We start from the raw sequence: 17793 nt of genomic DNA, 5'->3' as shown, positions 1-17793 counted from the left end.
ACACATGAACAGTCTTTTATGTTGACATTCATTTGAAGCTTTACGTGTAAAACAAGTTGTACAGAAAATTCTCATCATCCCACACACACGGTTAACACAGTGAAGGGAGAGGCGGTGTCCTGCTCATGAGTAGTTAACCTCACGTTGGGCGCTTCAAACCTCCCTCCTGCCGCTCCTCCAATCTGTCGAGTGTGTGTGTGAGATAGTGTGTGTGTGAGATAGTGTATGTGTGTGTGTGTGTGTGCGACTTTGTCAATATGACCCACGAGGGTTCCCCTGCCACCCTGCTGATGGGGATTAAACATTCATGATCATGTTTATTAATGACCAGCAGGCATCAGGGATTTCCAGGCTGTCACTCTCTCTCTCTCCCTCTCTCTCACACACACACACACACACACAAACACACACTGTACACATATACAAATATAAGCAAATACACACCTTTTTTTTCCTTCCTCCACACATTCGCACTTTCTTTCATACACCTACACAGTCTTCCTCTGGAAAAAAAACACTCCTGAATAAATTGTCTTGTCCTCATGCAGGTTAAATTGGATAGTAAGGACTGAAGTGTGTACGCATGTGTTTATGTGTGTGTGTGTGTGTGTGTGTGTGTGTGTGTGTGTGTGTGTGTGTGTGTGTGTGTGTGTGTGCGTGTGTGTGTTTGTGTGTGCGTGTGTGTAACTGTGGATCCGCTGGCCTGGTAAATAGAAAAAGAACAGATTTCCTGTCTCCCTGTCTCTCTGGACCGCTGGTCTGAACTCTCCCAAGGGGTGGAGGAATGGACTGAGGACCTCGCTGTGAACATCTGTGACGGCCGGCCCCAGCAGAGACTGCAGTGTGACAGGGCCTATCCACAGCAGATGTCACACCAGTGTGTGTGAGAGGGAGAGAGAGAGACAGAGAGAGACTGTGTGTGTGTGTGTGTGTGTGTGTGTGTGTGTGTTTCTGTAATCAGGGTTGAGAAGTCCATGACCTATAGCAGATAAAGCAGAAAAGCTCTCATACTCTCTTCCTTCCTGTCCCTCTTTTGATCAGCCTCCTATCCTGTTAATTCTTGGACATGTAGTAGCAGGTGGATAAACATGGCAGACAGTAGCTGATGAAGTATTATTCTATATTAATTATAAAATAAAATTGTGATGTCACCATAAAAAAAGCTTGACTTTCACTTGCATATCTACATTTCTAACCTTTTGTTTTTATCCTTCGCATTGTCATTCCTTTGTTCTTCCCTCGAGCTCGGATACCATTTGTTCTCCTCTGATGTGATATGAAAAACTATACATGCTTCGCCCCGCGGCCTCTGCAAATGAAATGACAAATGAGTGATTAGCAGAGGAGGGCTGATGCTGCACTCTTCACATCCTTGCATCTGATTCCACATCTATTCCCCATGGTTGGACTTTCCCTTTTTCATCCATCTTTCCTCCCCATGTGCTTCACCTTCATTAGTCTTTCGCTCCGCTTGCTCCCCTCATCCTTTCTTATTCCTCCTCTTACCATTTGCGTCTCACCTCTTATAGCTGCTTTTTTTTATTTCTTTTTTTTTAATCCCCAGTGAAGCATGGCACAGTCTGGACAGATTTACTTGGTAACTGAGCCTCTCAGTTGGATCTACTGAATCATAAAACCAACTAAAAATACAGTTTGAAACCATACTCAAAGGTTATTTTTAAGTTTAATTTCCGTCATGTCCAGAGAGAGCAAATCACTCTTCAAACTAAGGGAATACACCTTAAATGAAGTCAATCATTTAGAGGGAAATCACGGATTAGCTGGTCCTCTAACAAACAGACATTTTTTTAGTAGCCATGAATAAAAAGTAGTTTTAAATCTTTAACATAATGTTTTTGAACCGGCAGCTTCCTCTGGTTTTGATTCATTCAAAATATGTGGATACATCTGAGAAAACCTGGTTACCTGGATACAAATATATAATTGTGTTTTGATGAGATTTCATTCCCTCTGTATTAAAAATAAAACAAAAACAGCTTTTTGCTGCTAAAATGTCAGTCTTCTTATTTGGATAATGTTGCTCTTTCTTTGATCTCTCAGCAAAGTGTGTGCTAAAGAGAGAGAGACAATACCAGAAGTTTGGACTGTGTACTGCTTCAACATAGTATGAGTGATGATTCTACACTATAATTCAGACCAAAATCCATTCCTGCAACAGTTGCTACCTTCATGAACCTGTTGAATTTTAGTTTGAATCAGAGTAATGCACTAACATTAGAATACTAAATACTAAAACTAAACAGAGTCAGAAAGTGTCAGTGCATGAAACAGGAGCTAATTCAGAACAGGAACCAGTAATGACCTCGGTGGAGAGTGACAAGAAGAGGGTCAGGGACCAGTGCAGAGGGTTTGACAAGTTGAAGGAGGGAATTGTAAGGAATAAGCTGCCCCTCTGCTCCTCTGCCAATCAATTTGGCCTGCACCCTTTCTCTCTTTCTATCCTTTCTTCCTCCCCCACCTTATTACTCGCCCCCACGCCCTGAGTGTCACATGGGACACTGGGGTGAAAATGAAAAACATGAATCTGGCACTCATCTCGAGTGTAAGAGTCAGGGATGATAAGTGTGGGCTGGTTTCAGATCAGACCACTCTGGGCTGGGATGGGGGACAAATTGGAGGAGGCTGAGAGGTAAGGTCTATTTGGCAAGCTGACAGGGACTGGACAGAGGATTGAGCGTGGAGAAAAGAAATATGGTTGATCTGGTGATGTGGCTTTTACATACAACAGTTAAAGGATAATTCCACTTTATTACAATTTGGAACCTTTTTTCCAAGTAATCAGGTAGGAGCAAGTATACATTTATATTAAACATAGGCAGTGGACAAATTAACAGAAACATTTCATATAAAACAAGTAACTTTGATCATTATATCATCACATCACATCATCGTAATTACAAGGTTAGCTACACAGGCACAGTAACCAGTGTGCCAATTAGTGGTGCGTGTCAGCCGTAAAAGAGGTCTGACAATCGCTTTTTAATAAGTGCTTTGTGGGTTTTAATATATGGGTTGTGGATTTATGCATTTTTAAATTTTTATACAAGCCTAATATAGCTGATATAACCACTGCTTATATTTGGAACAGTTTCAGTTCAGTAACTACATACTCATCTGCTGTTCAGTTCAACCAACTATGAAAACAGGACAAAGATAGTTTTAAAAGGTATGATATCTGCATCTACACAAAACTGCCAGGCTTGTCTGCATGGGATTTTATAATATTTCCATTTAGTATCAGAGCTGTGCACATTCAAATTGCACTGTGTAATTTGTGCTAAAGTGTTTACATGGAACAGCAGAACCATATAGCTCCAGTGGTAAGGTAACCTTCAGCTAAACTGCCAAAAGTCAAACTGAGACCAGCTGCACTGCCAACAAAGATCTACTGACACAAGTCAGACTTGATCAACATGGATGAATGAATTAATGAAAAAATGGAAATCTTTGCAGGACAATTATTTGAAGGCTACCAAACAACACATTTTGATCATGTAGTTGATTTGTAATGGATGAAATGGCCAGGTTAACTTGCAATGTGGGCTCAGGGCAAAAAATGGATGTTGGACCCCGATTAAGCCTCAGTCTCTGTGCAATATGTACATTTTTTCTAGCCCCAGGTTTGAGGTGAGGTAATTTAATTAAACATATTAGGAATATGCAAAATACTAGTAAAACTAAAACATACAAGTCTTGAAGTTAGATATGTTTAAGTAACATGGCAGGAAGCAGCTGATGCACAGTAAAAGCTTGGAGCTTTTAAATCCACTGGAGGTCTTAGGCCATGCAGCAATTGGCCACTTTGCCCTGTTGGTAATCCATCCTTGTTAATCTATGAACCATTCCTAAAATGATAAAGCCCTTATATGCACTGTTAAACAAGTGTAAGAGTGAGGTGAACACCAGGATGAACTCAAATGATTCCCATGACCTCCCAAATCACCAGACCTAAACATCATTAAAGCTGTCTGGGATGCTCTGTGCTTCCCTCTAAGACCTGGAGCCTTTCCCTCTTATAGAAAGCTCCAATATCCTGTTACACACAGTTGAGGATTTGTACAGCAGCAGCACTAGAAGACATGAAGCTGTTTTGAAGGGCAATACTTAACTTCATCATATACCATTTGGCTTTTCACTTATTTTGTCCGTTACCTGTATGCAAACCACACTCCGTGTTGTCTTCATAGTAGTGGAAGATTCTTTCTCCTTTTCGAGAGGAAATCATTGTAACATGTTTGCACGCACGCATGCATGCACACACACAAACACACACACACACACACACACACACACACACACACACATACATCACAGCACACAGGAGAACTAATCCGATTTTACAGCCCAAATGAAAAGAGTCTCGCATGCACAGATCCATTAGCTATTATTAGCTAAATGAGCTAATAGGTAAATACACACACACACACACACACACACACACAAAGGGGTTGCTGTGGAGAATATAAACACCAAGGGAGACCTGCTGCTACAAAATGGAAACGTGTTGAGTGCTTTCCTTTTGTTCACAGCTCTCCCACGCGAATTCACACAATAGACCAGGGTGCACCCTTTTTGAAATGGACCTAAAAACCTAAATATTAATCTCAACTTATTGAGGGCCTGAAGAGCTGTAAATGTAAAATGTGGTGAAATGTATAATTTCCAGTCCTTTATTTTCTTGATGCATTGTTTTAAAGCCACAAGACACAAAGCCACAAAAAACAATTGTCATAGATCTACTGTTATTGGGATTGTGAATGACGATTCGCTAAGTGCTGCAACTGTCGCAATTTCAATCATTGCATGGCGCATAATTAGTAATTATTAGTAAACTTAATAATTTTTGAAACAATGGATCCTTAATTTCAGATGGAAGTGGATAAAAGCAGGTTTCTCATTTCTACCCAGCCAATTTTATTGGTTGACATGACAGCCCACACGGTCAGATTTTATCGGCTGTAACTAGCTAGATAATTAGGCAAACGTTAGCTCCATGAATTGGTTGAAAACATTTTAGTTGACTTTTTAATTAATGGAGCAATGTTTCCAGCTGACTTGTTTCCCTTTTTTAAAAGAACAATGTAAAAATGTAAAAGTGTCTTAAATATACATTTGATATTGTTCTAAAAGACTAAGGCTAAAGCTACACCTTCCAGGCAAAAGTTAGCATCTTCACCAGCTGATGATTCATATATATGATAAATATAATAAAGAAGTAACATTACCCTATTTTTAGCCCACATACTTATTCATATTTTCAAACAGTATATTTTCATTTCTAACATTACAATAGAAAAGGCTTTTGGAATAAGAACAATATTTGTTTGACAAACATAATGCTATCATGGGTAAAGTTGACAGGGTTTTCTGGTGTGTAAATTTTCCAAAATCAAATTAAGAGCAGGGCAGAGCATGTGTCACTGGGTATGCTAGTAGTGGGCCTGTAAATCAAAAAACTAATGTACTTAGCTAGCATGCTAACAGCTGCCACTTACATTAGAGCAGTTAAACACACTGTTTAATCATTCATTATGCTTTTGATTTGCTTTTTTTGTAAAGGCTAAAATAAGACACTGCTGTTCAAACTCTGGACACTGAGTATCACACTCACTACAGTGCAATGCACACAGCTATGAAATGTGAAGAAAGCAAAAGCTTGACAGACCTGCAGCATCTCACTACGTTATTAAAATATGACAGGTCACCCATTCTTCGGGAGCGGGGTTTAGCAATTGGTCAATTAATAAAAGAGTGTATCATGTGCAGCCAAGTGGAACACTAAATTTAGCATAGTGAACTGTATTTCTGCTGCAGTTGACTTCTCCTTGGGGATAAACTTCAGTTATTCCCTCCATGGGGCCTGTAACCAAACCAGTCCAGACAGTTTGGGGGGGGGGGGGGGGGGGGGGGGGGGGGGGGGGGGGGTATCATCTTTCCACTAACAGCTCGAGGTCGTACATTTCTTACTTCATTTAAAACTTGAGCTGCCAGACAGACAACCACCTCGCTTTGGTTTGGCGCTTTCTGTTACTCTGTGTCGTACTGGTAGGTGATGATTTTGTGGGAAAGACCCAGAGCAGTGTGGTTGTGTTTCTAATTAAGACAGTGAAATGAGCAGATTTTAACAAGGTAACTTTAACAGCCCGTATGTTCTACTCCACTCACATGGGTGTGAAAGTGTTTCTCAGTGGGGAACTAGGAGGTAATGGGTGTGGGAACGTTACCTTAGTGGGCCGGCTGAGCAACAAGCACAGTCCTAATGGAGCAATAAGAACCTATTTGTTTCTAACACTTTCCATATTATCCGTGTCTGCCAGTAATGTCACCGTCAAAGCTGCATTAATTGGTGAAAAAGTAGTAGTGCGGTTGAATGTTGGTTTTATTAAAGAATGTAATTAAAGAATGTAATTAACACATTCGTGATTCCCAGCCTTCAACTTGCTGCTCTGAGTTGTTTGCGTCTGAATTGTCTGGCTTGTTTGGCTTGTTTTCCATTTGTCTGTTGCCCTTATTAAATTAGAATGAGCAGAATATAGCCTCTGCACAGACCAGTACAAACCACGTTACACTTCAGAGTGAATGATTGCATTTCACTCATTGGAGTCAGCCTTTACTGTTTTTTTACTGAATAGAGCTTTTGAATGTCAGTGTATGTTTGTTGGCTTGTAATATGTTATTCTCGTTTGACTCAATTCAATCTTATGATCACTTAATCAAATGTCCCTGTGTTTGCTCTGGATTCACCTCTACTGGCCTCTGGCTGCAGGGCTGTGGTTATAGTCATTCAACCAGGAGTGAAGAGATTTGAAGGAGCTTAAACTGTCACGCCAGCCCAGAGCTACAGACCACTTCCTTATTCTCTTTCAGTGAGTCTGTAAAAGACAAAGCTTGTCCGTTCCTGATCTTTCTTTCATAAAGTAATGTCCTCACAGTCTCTCAATCATTTATATCCTTCCCTCTCTCGTGTGAGTTATATTTGGCCACTTACACACTCGCAACTTTGTCATTGTCAAATCTGCCCTACATTCAGTTAAAGAAAATGTAAAAACGGGCACTCTTGTTTTCTTGGGTACATTTTTAGATCGTGGTCTCATGTCATGCTGACCACATGTCGAGCTGCCCACCACCAGTCTATCAATCATATTTTCTCTCTCCATGTTTGGACATGGTACAGTGCCACTGTGTGCCAGACTTGACACGGCCTGATGGGAAGACAAACATGGCTTTTTAGGTTAAGCAATTTTCTTGTCAGTCACTGCAGAGTCACTGGCTATTAGATAGAGAAGCTCTCTCTAATAGCCAGAGAGAAACTCAAGGCAGTTCAATATGATTGAGTTAATGTAGGTGGGCAATGTTGCCCGAGAGGAATTGGTGAGAGGTAGAATAAAACATAAGGGCTTAAATAGATAAAGAAAAAAACATTTGCTTACAGAGGGTAGTTTGTCTAGTGTTGTAGCCTTAAAGGATTTGGTAAAACTATAGAACAGATTTCACTGTTTCACACAACAGACATTGAGATGTATCCACAAAGCTGGTCTCAGTGAGCCAAGCATCGGGGTTATACAGTAAACTGAATATACTGTATGGTAAGTGAACATATTCCGATGAGGGATTCATACAGTCTCTGCGTGTGTCAATAATAAGAAAGAGATTCCTGATTCATCACTGCTCATCTGAACAGTCATTGCTGACTGTGGTTGACTGACTGAAATATCATCTGATTCTTACTTCACATGGAAACAGACGTGACAGTCCACACATCACAAAAAATTGCATAATTGTTGCAACAAATAAATGCAGATCGTGTGTCATGTACAGCAAGAAATGTGATAAAAAAGTAGACAGAGCTAAAGTTAGGCAATCACATATCCATGAGTGGCTGAATGAATGCACTTGATGGACTTCACAAAAAGACAAATTGTGACAAGCAAAAATAGCCTGCAGGTGTTCAGCCTAGGGCTTAGGAACTACTCATGTACAGAATCACTGCTGTATGTCTGTTACAACAATGAGTGACTAATCCCCACTGAACAATGTCCTGAAGCGTAGTATGGTTTGTTTAGGTTTGATACATTTTGATACAGTTTAACTGATGTTGCACAGTCTTTCCCTTTGCTCCTGTGTCTGGCTTTGATCAATTTCATCAACACAGCACAATCTGGAATCACCTATGCTGAACTTGTTTGGGATTTCTTCTACCATTTACCATGGTGACAAACTAATATCATGATGCTGTCTTGATAATCCCTTCTTGGCTGGTCTGAGACATGCAAACTCTGTGCTCTTGAAGTGATTCATTTGACCGAGAGCAATGATCGCAAGTAGATGCAGATAGGCAATCAGCCAGAGAGAGAGAATGGAGACGCCTTCCCACAAGGCACAATTGGTCATGCATGATCTTGATACAGTTGAAAGCAGAAGTGGGAACCCCTTGACAAATTTCAGGTTAATTTTTGAAGAGAAAAGAAGTAATTACAATCCCTGCAGTAAACAAACTTTTGCAAATAGTCATTTACAGTATATACAGTTAATATTCGATCAGTTCAATAGCAAGATAGCTAGCACTAGCTAGCACTTTTAGCACTACACAGTGGCTTCATGTGCTAATGTGGTCTTTTATTTACACATTCCCGAATTTACTTTCCGCAGGTGCAATTTCACTTCAGCTCCATCTTTGTCTTACAAACCAGTTCAACCATTCATCAAATGGCCGTCTCAATCTTTTCTCCTCATGCGGGGACACAAAAACCTAATCATCTCCTCACTCTCTCTCACACCCTCGTGGTAGTTCCTTCACCTAGAACTCAAGTAATCAACAGCTCATGCACATCCTTCCCCCTCCCCTGCTCTGTGTTACTCTCTCCTCTCAGACAGGCAGTCAGACACCCCAGGTGATGCAACGTGTGGGGGGTAAATCTGTCACATATATATTAATACAGGTATACAGTATGTCCACTGAATCAAGCATCACTTTCATCTCCTACTGCTGAATTTGTTTCAGCACAAAATGAGACTGTAGGTGATGATTCTGGTGAATCGTTTTCACAGGTCTACAGTTTAAGGAATTCATTCAAAAAAAAGTTTATTTTTACAGACTCAAGAAGAAGAAGAAGGACTAAAGGAGTTTTTTTTTAATTCTAATGCTAATCACATGTAAAGGAAGATAAATGATCGGCTTTAAGCGCTCTGTGCATGCTTCAAAGACCACACATGATAACACTGGCGTGAGAGGTTGGCTTCTGTGACACACAGTTGACTCGTTGTCGTCATTGATTTCTCATTAGTTAGGGCCTCAGGAGTCTGCAAGCTATCACTTAGATCAGACCTGTCATGCTCAATTAAAAGCCTTTTAAAATGCCCTGGCTTTTTCATACCTTATCTTCACCCATACCCTTCTATTGCCTTGCCTGCGCAAAGATTTCCTTTGTCTATTGTCTGAGCTGCTGCAGTCGCCTCTTCGTGGTTGTGGATGCTTTAATGTTAGCTGCTGTATTTAGAAACAAGTAAGGAGTTGTTTCAGGGTGTGGCGTGAGAGTGTCTGATTATAGCCCTCCCTCTGTCTGCTTCACACACACACACACACACGCACACACCGCATGACAACTCCCTCCTTGTGCTTTCTGGACGCTGTCACATACAAACCCACCTTCCCCTCTAGACAACCGCAGAGGACCTTCCACACCAGCCTGCCAGCCTTTCAAACAACTGTACAGAAGATTTTCTCCCAGCCACAGTCAGCCATTAAAGGCTTCATGACAAATGAGCAGGGTAATTACATGTAGACACTGAACAGGCCAGCCCTCGCAGTTCTGCAACTCATACAGTGGTAATAATGGCCGCATCACACTGTACAATGGGCAGCAGTGAGAAGGGTGAGAAAATCACTTAGCAGGGGATCTGCCGACCCCCTTCCTTTCTCTCACATACAGTAACACACACTCACATACACATACAATCGCTTTCACGACCCTATTAGAATGGCCATAATGGTTGGACAAAGTGGTAACAGTCAGGATGGCTAGTTGAAGGTGTTGAGAAGGCTCATTTAAGAGAGGGAGTGGGTACTGAGGTGTTGATAAGTGTGTGACTGTGTGTACATGTGTATGAGCCCATGCTTGTCTGCGTATCTGTGGAATATATATATATATATTTTTTGTGTGTCAGCACAAAAAAAAAGGAAATGTTAGCTGAGCTCACTGTTTTTCTGCTCCCTGATGTGTTTTAAAGCAATAAACTGGCAATACTAATATTTCAGCTATCCTTAGTTATCGACCAGTTGTTTGTGAGTTAATGGGAAAGGCGCAGGCAGGGTTGTTTACTCCTGTCAGACCAGCAGACAGACAGAACAGGAGGATGGGTGGCAGGATGTCTGTCAGAGTCAATTATATTTAATGAGATGCAGAGTGACCAGAGCTCCTGATTGCTGCCGGACGACACAGAGAACCTCTATGTGGCTAGAATATTTCCAGGATGTGACACTGAACAACATTACATACTGGGTGGAGATCTGTAGCACGTCACTGGTAAAACTGAGAGACATTTTCCCAGTGGATCATTGCAGTAATCATAGTTCAACATGATGGTTCTTCTCGATGATTCACAACCTTGTTTGTATGCATAATCCCTTGACACTGACCGTAGACACATAATTAGATATTTTGTTGTTTTCAAAACAATATGCTTGGCTAACTGGAGTTGAATACTCTGTGGCTAAATTTGACAGGGGGGGGGCTGCTTGTTGTGTAGACAGATCTTGATGGGTCTGTGATGAAAGGAACAGAGCATTACACTATCTGCTGCTACAATGGGCAGGAGAGAGATAGGGAACTGTGCTCACACGCCACTGTAGCAGCTGTAAAGAGGCTGATATGCAGATTAGAAGGGTCTGGCCAGGCCGACACGCCTGGCCAAAGAGACACATTACAAAACACCAGGTTTACGAGCATCGCAAAGGAGATTGTGGGAAGGAAGGCCTGCTCATTGCAACTGTGTTATCAGGGAGTGGATGCATTTCAATGAGGATGACTGAGAATGATAGAGAGAAAATGAAAGGGAGGAATGAATGCTTAAACATTAGGTACAAGAATAACAATGACCAACCTCTTCACTTGCATGCTATTTGAAAAAAACCTGTTTCCTATCACTCTTCTGATCAGGTCATTTATCCTTGTGACAGACAGGTTTGATAGTGTTATGCAAAATATGTTCACCTTGTTCACTTTCCCAAGCAAAACACCTGAATGAGAACCTAAGGGCAGAACTGAGGTGTATGTATCTATCTATAGTCGATAAGTAGTTAAAACAGTAAAACCTGATGTAGAAAAAAATCACACTTAAGATATTCCGTCTGTCTTCATCATGAGTGACAACAAAAATATCAGATTTCATCTGTTGCTGTGAAACCTGTGAATAAACAAACATACAGAACACCATAGCTTGATTTATAGTTTCCACATCTGTATGTCTACAGGGGTCTGTAAGTGTCCCTGTGACATAAAATGTATCATCTGTCCATGTGTGGAAGGGTCCATGTGGAAAATATGGCCTGACAAATGTGTGAATAGATCTGTTTAGCAGACATCCAGTGTTTTATAAACACAGCTGTGCATGCTTCTACTATCTGTTTCCACTTTTGCTCTAAATCTGAGCCTTAATTTAAAAAAAAAAAAAAAGGGTGCTCCAATTATTTAGTTGTTTAGATTATTTAGTTTTACACCCCATTAAGGTGTATGACTTACAAGAGAGATTTAAAAAAAAAAAAAAAAAAAAAAGGTTAAAATTGTAGCAGCAGAGGTTGAGAAATCCTAACTTTAGTCCTCAGTATGGCTCAAGGTGCAAAAACACTGGGTCCTACATTTCCCATACAGTGCACTTCGATGGCGTTCTTCCTTAAAGCCTCCCCTGCCTCCAAAATGTCCATATCTGTCAAACCCATACCTCCAGTTCATAAAGGAGGCTTTCTGTTAAAAATAAAAGAATAATAAAAGTCTTATGCCCAAACTGAAATAACCCTGATGACATCATCTGGGTTAATTTTATTTCAGTCACCATTACAGCTGTATATCCTATTCCTTCTCATGACGAAATCAGTTGAGTGCCCCTTTCATTTAGGAGAAACAGTCATGTAATTAAATTTTATTTGATTTAGCTGAGGACCGTGACATCTCCCCGAGGGACCTCTGAAGGTCCACTCACCATAGTTTGCCTTCTCCTGATTTACCGTGTTTTATGATACATTTAGATAGGTACTGCATGTTGTAGTGAGGCGCGCGGCCACCACCTCCCCTCTCTCAGTGTCCGTGGGAAGGAGGAGTTTAACCCCACATTGTCTGGGAGGAGTCCGCAGTCTCTTGGCGCTCCGTCCCAGGAACATTTGGTCTGGAAACAGAGGAATCGTGGAAGTACACTCCAAGAAAATCCAATTTTTTATGTGTCTGTTAAATGCAGCAGCGCTATATTTAGCTTTCGCAAAGAGGGAAACACGTGAATACGCAGCGAAGAATGTTTTATCAGAGGCAACATTAGCCGGTAAGTTGCAAGCGAACTTATTTTACAGTCACGTTGGTTTTAAAGGACTCATCAGCGTTCATCTGTGTGTGCGCGCGCTTTGTCCGCTCTAACTCCTAAACGCATCACTATATTCACTTTCAACGTGTCAGTGAAACACAAGTTTGAGCATGTTTGCATGATAGTCGTAATGAATTTCACCAGGGTTTTCTCTTTGGTCGTTGTGTGTAGTAAATCTGGCTGCAGGAGCCGTGAGAGAAAAGATTTTCCTGCACAGACATGTGATTGTCGTCAGTGAAACAACTAATTTCACAGTGAAAGGAGTTTTAACATCATTTGTCACAGTATAAAAAGTACATTATAGTTATTCATCAGTGTGCTTTGTCCTGGAGATACAGAGAATGACCTCTCCCTTTTTATATTTATGATCATCTGAAATTAAAACGGTCAGTATGGGTGTTTGTTTATGGGTTATTAAATCTTTTGTGCAATGTGAACTATGATTTGCTTTGATAAATAAAATGAATTGCATCCTGTTATTATATTCAGCCTTGGAAATTAATTAAAACTCCATACTAAAGGTATCTGGGTGTCATTCCATTGACACAATGGGTGTGGAGATGTTCAACATGTAGTCCACAGCAGTGTCCATCCATGTCGGGGAGGCTGCTGATAGCTTCTCTTTCTTCTTTCTGATTTATGAACTAAGAAATTGGGGGCATTGGTCATTCCACTAAATGCTGGGGTATGCTCTGCTCTTGTGTTTGGATGTGATTTATCCTCCACTTGTATGTCGTTTGGCTGTGCGCTGGGGTGAAGGGCTCTCTAGAAACATACAGAAGCAACAAAAGGGGCCCAAAGACCCCTGGAGTGAAGGGCCTGCCCACAGCAAACAGAGCCATGGAGCAGGAGGAAGGGCCGGGCATGCCTTTTGGCATGGTGGGCCCTCTGTCATGGAAACCCACACATGAAGGTGTCAGAGTGGCTGTCCTGCTACCTTTGCACGCTGCTGGGGAGGGTTGCAATAATAAAAACACAGGCTAATGTTTGACTTAAAGGGACGGGCTGGCCTGGTCATTGATCTGTGTGAAGGCTGGAGTCCAGTATTCTCACAGCTCTACCAAGTTCAATCTCGAGGAAATGTGATATGGTAATGGTAATTAATGTGATAAATGATTATTTAATGATGGATAAGCTGATACCATGTAAAGTTTCACCAACCATTCACGTGGAATGGAAATTAGACTCTAACCCTAACCCAGAAGGAGCGGAAGAGGAAAGATACCCAAGAATGTGATTTGTTTATTTTTCTGGAGGGGGAACATGCAGTGTGATTGGTTTATATTTCGTCAGGCGTTTCAGCCTCCCTGCCTGTTTAATGGACTACACAGAAATAGTTATTTACTTACATAATTGCTGTTGTTCTCATGTGTGTACCCAGAGACGGGTCAGAAGCCGAGGCACTATATAGATATTTTGGCCTATGCGGCTCACATTTTTGTGGCAAAGAAATCCTCGACCACAGGGAACATTATGTTTTTACTGTTCTGTTTTTCCCGGGGTTGGGACAGGGTCTTGAACCAGAGTGATATTGATTGAGTGTGGCCTGTGATTTCCTTTTAGTGGAAAACATGTGAATCGCTTTGCTTATTCACTCTTTTCCTTTTGTGCCAAGTGTTGCACATTTTGCCTCTCAGCTGGCAGGACTGCCAATTGTCAAAGTTGTTTACCAGTGACAAAAGAGAGATGTAATGCTACCCCCTCTCTGGGTGGCACTGAGTTGCTTCACAGGCATCTACAGCTCGTCACTCGTCTAATTTAAGTTGAAGGGCTCAGTAACATCATCAGACAGTGACATAACTGCCACAGGAACTTCCCCCATGAAACGATCTGTTTTGAACTCAGTTGATTTGCTTTTTGTGTAACTTTGTTGAGATATGTGATGAAGAACAGTTGTGCTGTTGTGGAAAGAGCACTCTTCTTGCCTTTGATACTTTGATGCTCTGTGTGAACGACGAATTTCGTCGAGTGAGTAAAGGATTTGTTCTCCTCTGCGCAGGCTGTGTGTGAGTGCCCATCGTCGTTAATTCTCAAGTGCTAGCACACTGGCCGAAAAACGCCGATGTTTCATGTCTTCTCCTCGGCACATTTTTCTCCATATAAGGTGGCGTGCATGTGACTTATCAGGCATGGGTAACATCTGTGCTTATTGTCACACGGGGATGAAGGCCTTTTACTGTCTCTAGGTAGAGAGGCTCTGCAGGGGGAAACCACAGGCGCTCCACATGACTGCTGCATCTTCCAGACAAAGGGATCTGAAATGGATCAAACTGAAATGAACAAAAAACGTTCTTTTTTCCATTTCTCCACATATTCACTCTGACTCTCGATTACAATGAAATGCCCTTTCGAGGCTTTTTTTTATTCTACTTTTAGATGGCCATGTCAGGCAAGGCATAATAGTGGCTTGTATGTTTCTATTTCTTACTGCTGCGGTTGAGATTATATTTGGCTTTCAACGTGTTTGCCGGTAGTGTGCGGCCAGCAGCGTCTGGAGTGGCTGCTATAAAAAGCAGGTGGACTAAAAGCTGGTGTTGACAGCATGTTGGCCAAGACTTTTCATTTGCTACCACACTCACCGAGAGACACATGACTGGCTTTGACCCCTTCTTGGTGCACTCAACTACAGGTCAGAGAGCTATCGCCAACACGATGCTGACATTCCCCGTCCTGTCCTGTAGCGGCAGTTTGGACAAAAACAATAACCCTCAGCCCTGTGACTCAAAATCAGCCCAAAGAGAAGCTTTGTACCTTGTGTGCTGCATAATTCAGTGATTCTGAATTTAACTTGTTTTGCTGTGGCTACTGGGCTGGCAGACACACACACACACACACACACACACACACACACACACACACACACACACACACACACACACGGTCAGCCATCCAGTTTGAGGGATTTGTTCAGTCAGCTGCACTTTGTGTATCTGGTCCAGCACAAGATCTCCTCCTCTGCTGCACAAACAGGAACCTTCTGTCCAGCTCAGCAGGGGCGACGTGGTGCCATCCAGCTGAATCGACGCACCCGTTCACGCTCTTCGTAACAGCCACAACGCACCAGCCTTTGAGAAGATTAATGTGTAGCTCTAAATTGAATTGCACCCCCTCTGGGTCACCTGCTAGAGAAAATGGCCTGTAAGGTTTACACAAAAATGAAGATTAAATGGTGGTGGGAGCTTTTACAGTGTCAGACAAAGGTATCATATTAAGAGTTAGCCAGCAGATGATTGGGCTGTAGGCGAACAAGGGAATGAGGTGGCTCTTAAACAGTGCCAGACGACTTCACTTGTGATTCAGACTTTCATTGACCCCAAAGAAATAACTGGAAGACACGCCATTACCATCCTATTATTGATGGTCATATAAATCATGTGAAGATTGGTGTACATGAGGCAAACAGCCCCCATGGTAGCAGTTGAGTAGCAGTGCATGTAATTCCTATAAGCATAGCAGACGGCATACAATATTTCAGTCTGGAGAAGGTGCTGTTTCAGCACTCTGAACCCCACCAAGTGATTGAAAAGCCGTGGCTGCACAAGGAGTAGTTTGATTATCAAAATGTATGAACAATGAGACGGGGAGGACAAGGAGTTACTGGATACAGAAGCTATTTGCTGGCGTAATGATCCACATATTGGACTTGCTATCTTGACAATACGCCTGCTATGGAGAACCCAGCTGGGGTGTTTGTGATCTTATATTCTCAAAGCACATTATTTCAGCACGTTGATGCTGTGTGTAGAATCCTGTTGGAGCCTTTGATTATGAATTCAAGCTGGAAACAGTCGAGTTGCATCATGTCTGTGTGCAACAAAGACTGATATATTTTGTTTCTGATAGCTACTTCAAACGACAACACATGTTGCCGCATTCTTCGGGGAATCAACGGCCCTGTTTGTATGGAAACGCCCCATTCTACCCCCTTCCTCTGTTGGCTCTACGCCTGCTTACCAGTCAATCCTGATAACAATAGAAATTGTGATTGATCTGCCCTACCTCGGTCCAGTAGCCATAAGGTCTCACTTACTATCCTTGTCCTATTGGGAAGGCAAACACAGCTGGTGCTACAGGCCAAAGTGCTCGGTGCTGGGATGTTCAATTGGCGCCATGTGTCTCACATTGTCCTCCGTGATGGATGAAGCAAATTCTGGGTACACATTTACTCCAACACATCCCACCTGCTCATCAGTGGGTGGAGATTGGCTGTCCTTTTGTTTTGGATGAAATCTAGGAAGCCCAGCCTCCTCTTATTTTTTATTTTTTTTGTGTCAACATATTCAGAATCAAATGTTAAATAATTTTTTTATAGTTAAATTAGATTACAAATCCCTCCATCACCACAGCCTGATTAGTGTCTCATCACAATATGTTCTCCTGAGTAAGTGATAAATCTTAGTTCTGCAAAGTTATAAATAGCAGATGGGAAAGAGTTTTGAGACGTACATAAATCCATCAGTGACCACACATGGACCCAACTGTATCTAACAGTCCATTCATCATAGTCTTATCTTTCGCAGCCATATATCAGCCATCACAACACACACTTGCTATAACTCTTCAGTCTCCCTAGATATTGATGTTGTTTCCCTTCTTTCGCTTGCTTAGTAACTTGCTCAACTGAATTGCATGGGACATGATGTCACCTTATCTGCACACTTTCCTGGGCTTTGTGACAGACGTGAGGTGCTTTGGAGGGTCTTTGGCAGCCGTTGTATTCGTGTTATGTTGAGGAACATTTTCAGGCTCATTAGCACTCCTCTCCCTGTCCAGCCCCCTCCCTGCTTTAGCAGTCGGTGGTTTGATCTCCGAGCAAGATAAGCTCTTTTCTCCACTTCTCAGTCTCCAGGCCTTTGTCATGTTGGTTCAGTCATTTGGCGTCCGGCCAGCGTCAACAGAGACAGGGTCCTGATTGCTTTAGGTCAACGACAATCCTGGCATCCACTCAGTGAACATGCTCAATTAAACCTTTCTTGAAAATCCCTTTCTCCAAAGAGGTAAATGTATCCAAATAACCTGTTTCCTGGGGTGATATCATCGTCAAGGCTTATTTGGCTGACGGGCTGTGCGAAGGAAAAGGATATGTGAGAGAAGGAACTTACTGTAAAGCACATTAAGATAAGAGCAAAGAAACAGTAGTTGTAGGAACATTTTATCAGTTTCATCAGTTTTTGCAGTCAATGCCTCTGAAATGGCAGGAATATG

The 17793-nt window shown here is 41.9% G+C and overlaps 1 protein-coding gene across 2 annotated transcripts in view; it reads left to right on the top strand.

Annotated features, from left to right (window-relative positions):
- tiam2a (TIAM Rac1 associated GEF 2a) overlaps window positions 1–17793 on the top strand; it is a 91653-nt gene that overhangs the window by 7886 nt on the left and 65974 nt on the right. Inside the window, exon 1 of one of the 2 annotated variants that reach the window (XM_056393858.1) lies at window positions 10266–12549. The exons of the other annotated variant lie outside the window; for it this stretch is intronic. The gene's annotated coding sequence lies outside the window, so the exon portion shown is untranslated. Of the gene's footprint in view, window positions 1–10265; window positions 12550–17793 lie in introns of those variants that run through there. 2 annotated transcript variants of the gene reach the window in all.

The sequence above is a fragment of the Seriola aureovittata genome, chromosome 13 (genome assembly GCF_021018895.1).
Source record: "Seriola aureovittata isolate HTS-2021-v1 ecotype China chromosome 13, ASM2101889v1, whole genome shotgun sequence".
In the NCBI taxonomy this organism is placed as follows: domain Eukaryota; kingdom Metazoa; phylum Chordata; class Actinopteri; order Carangiformes; family Carangidae; genus Seriola; species Seriola aureovittata.
This window is presented reverse-complemented; position numbering and strand designations above follow the sequence as displayed.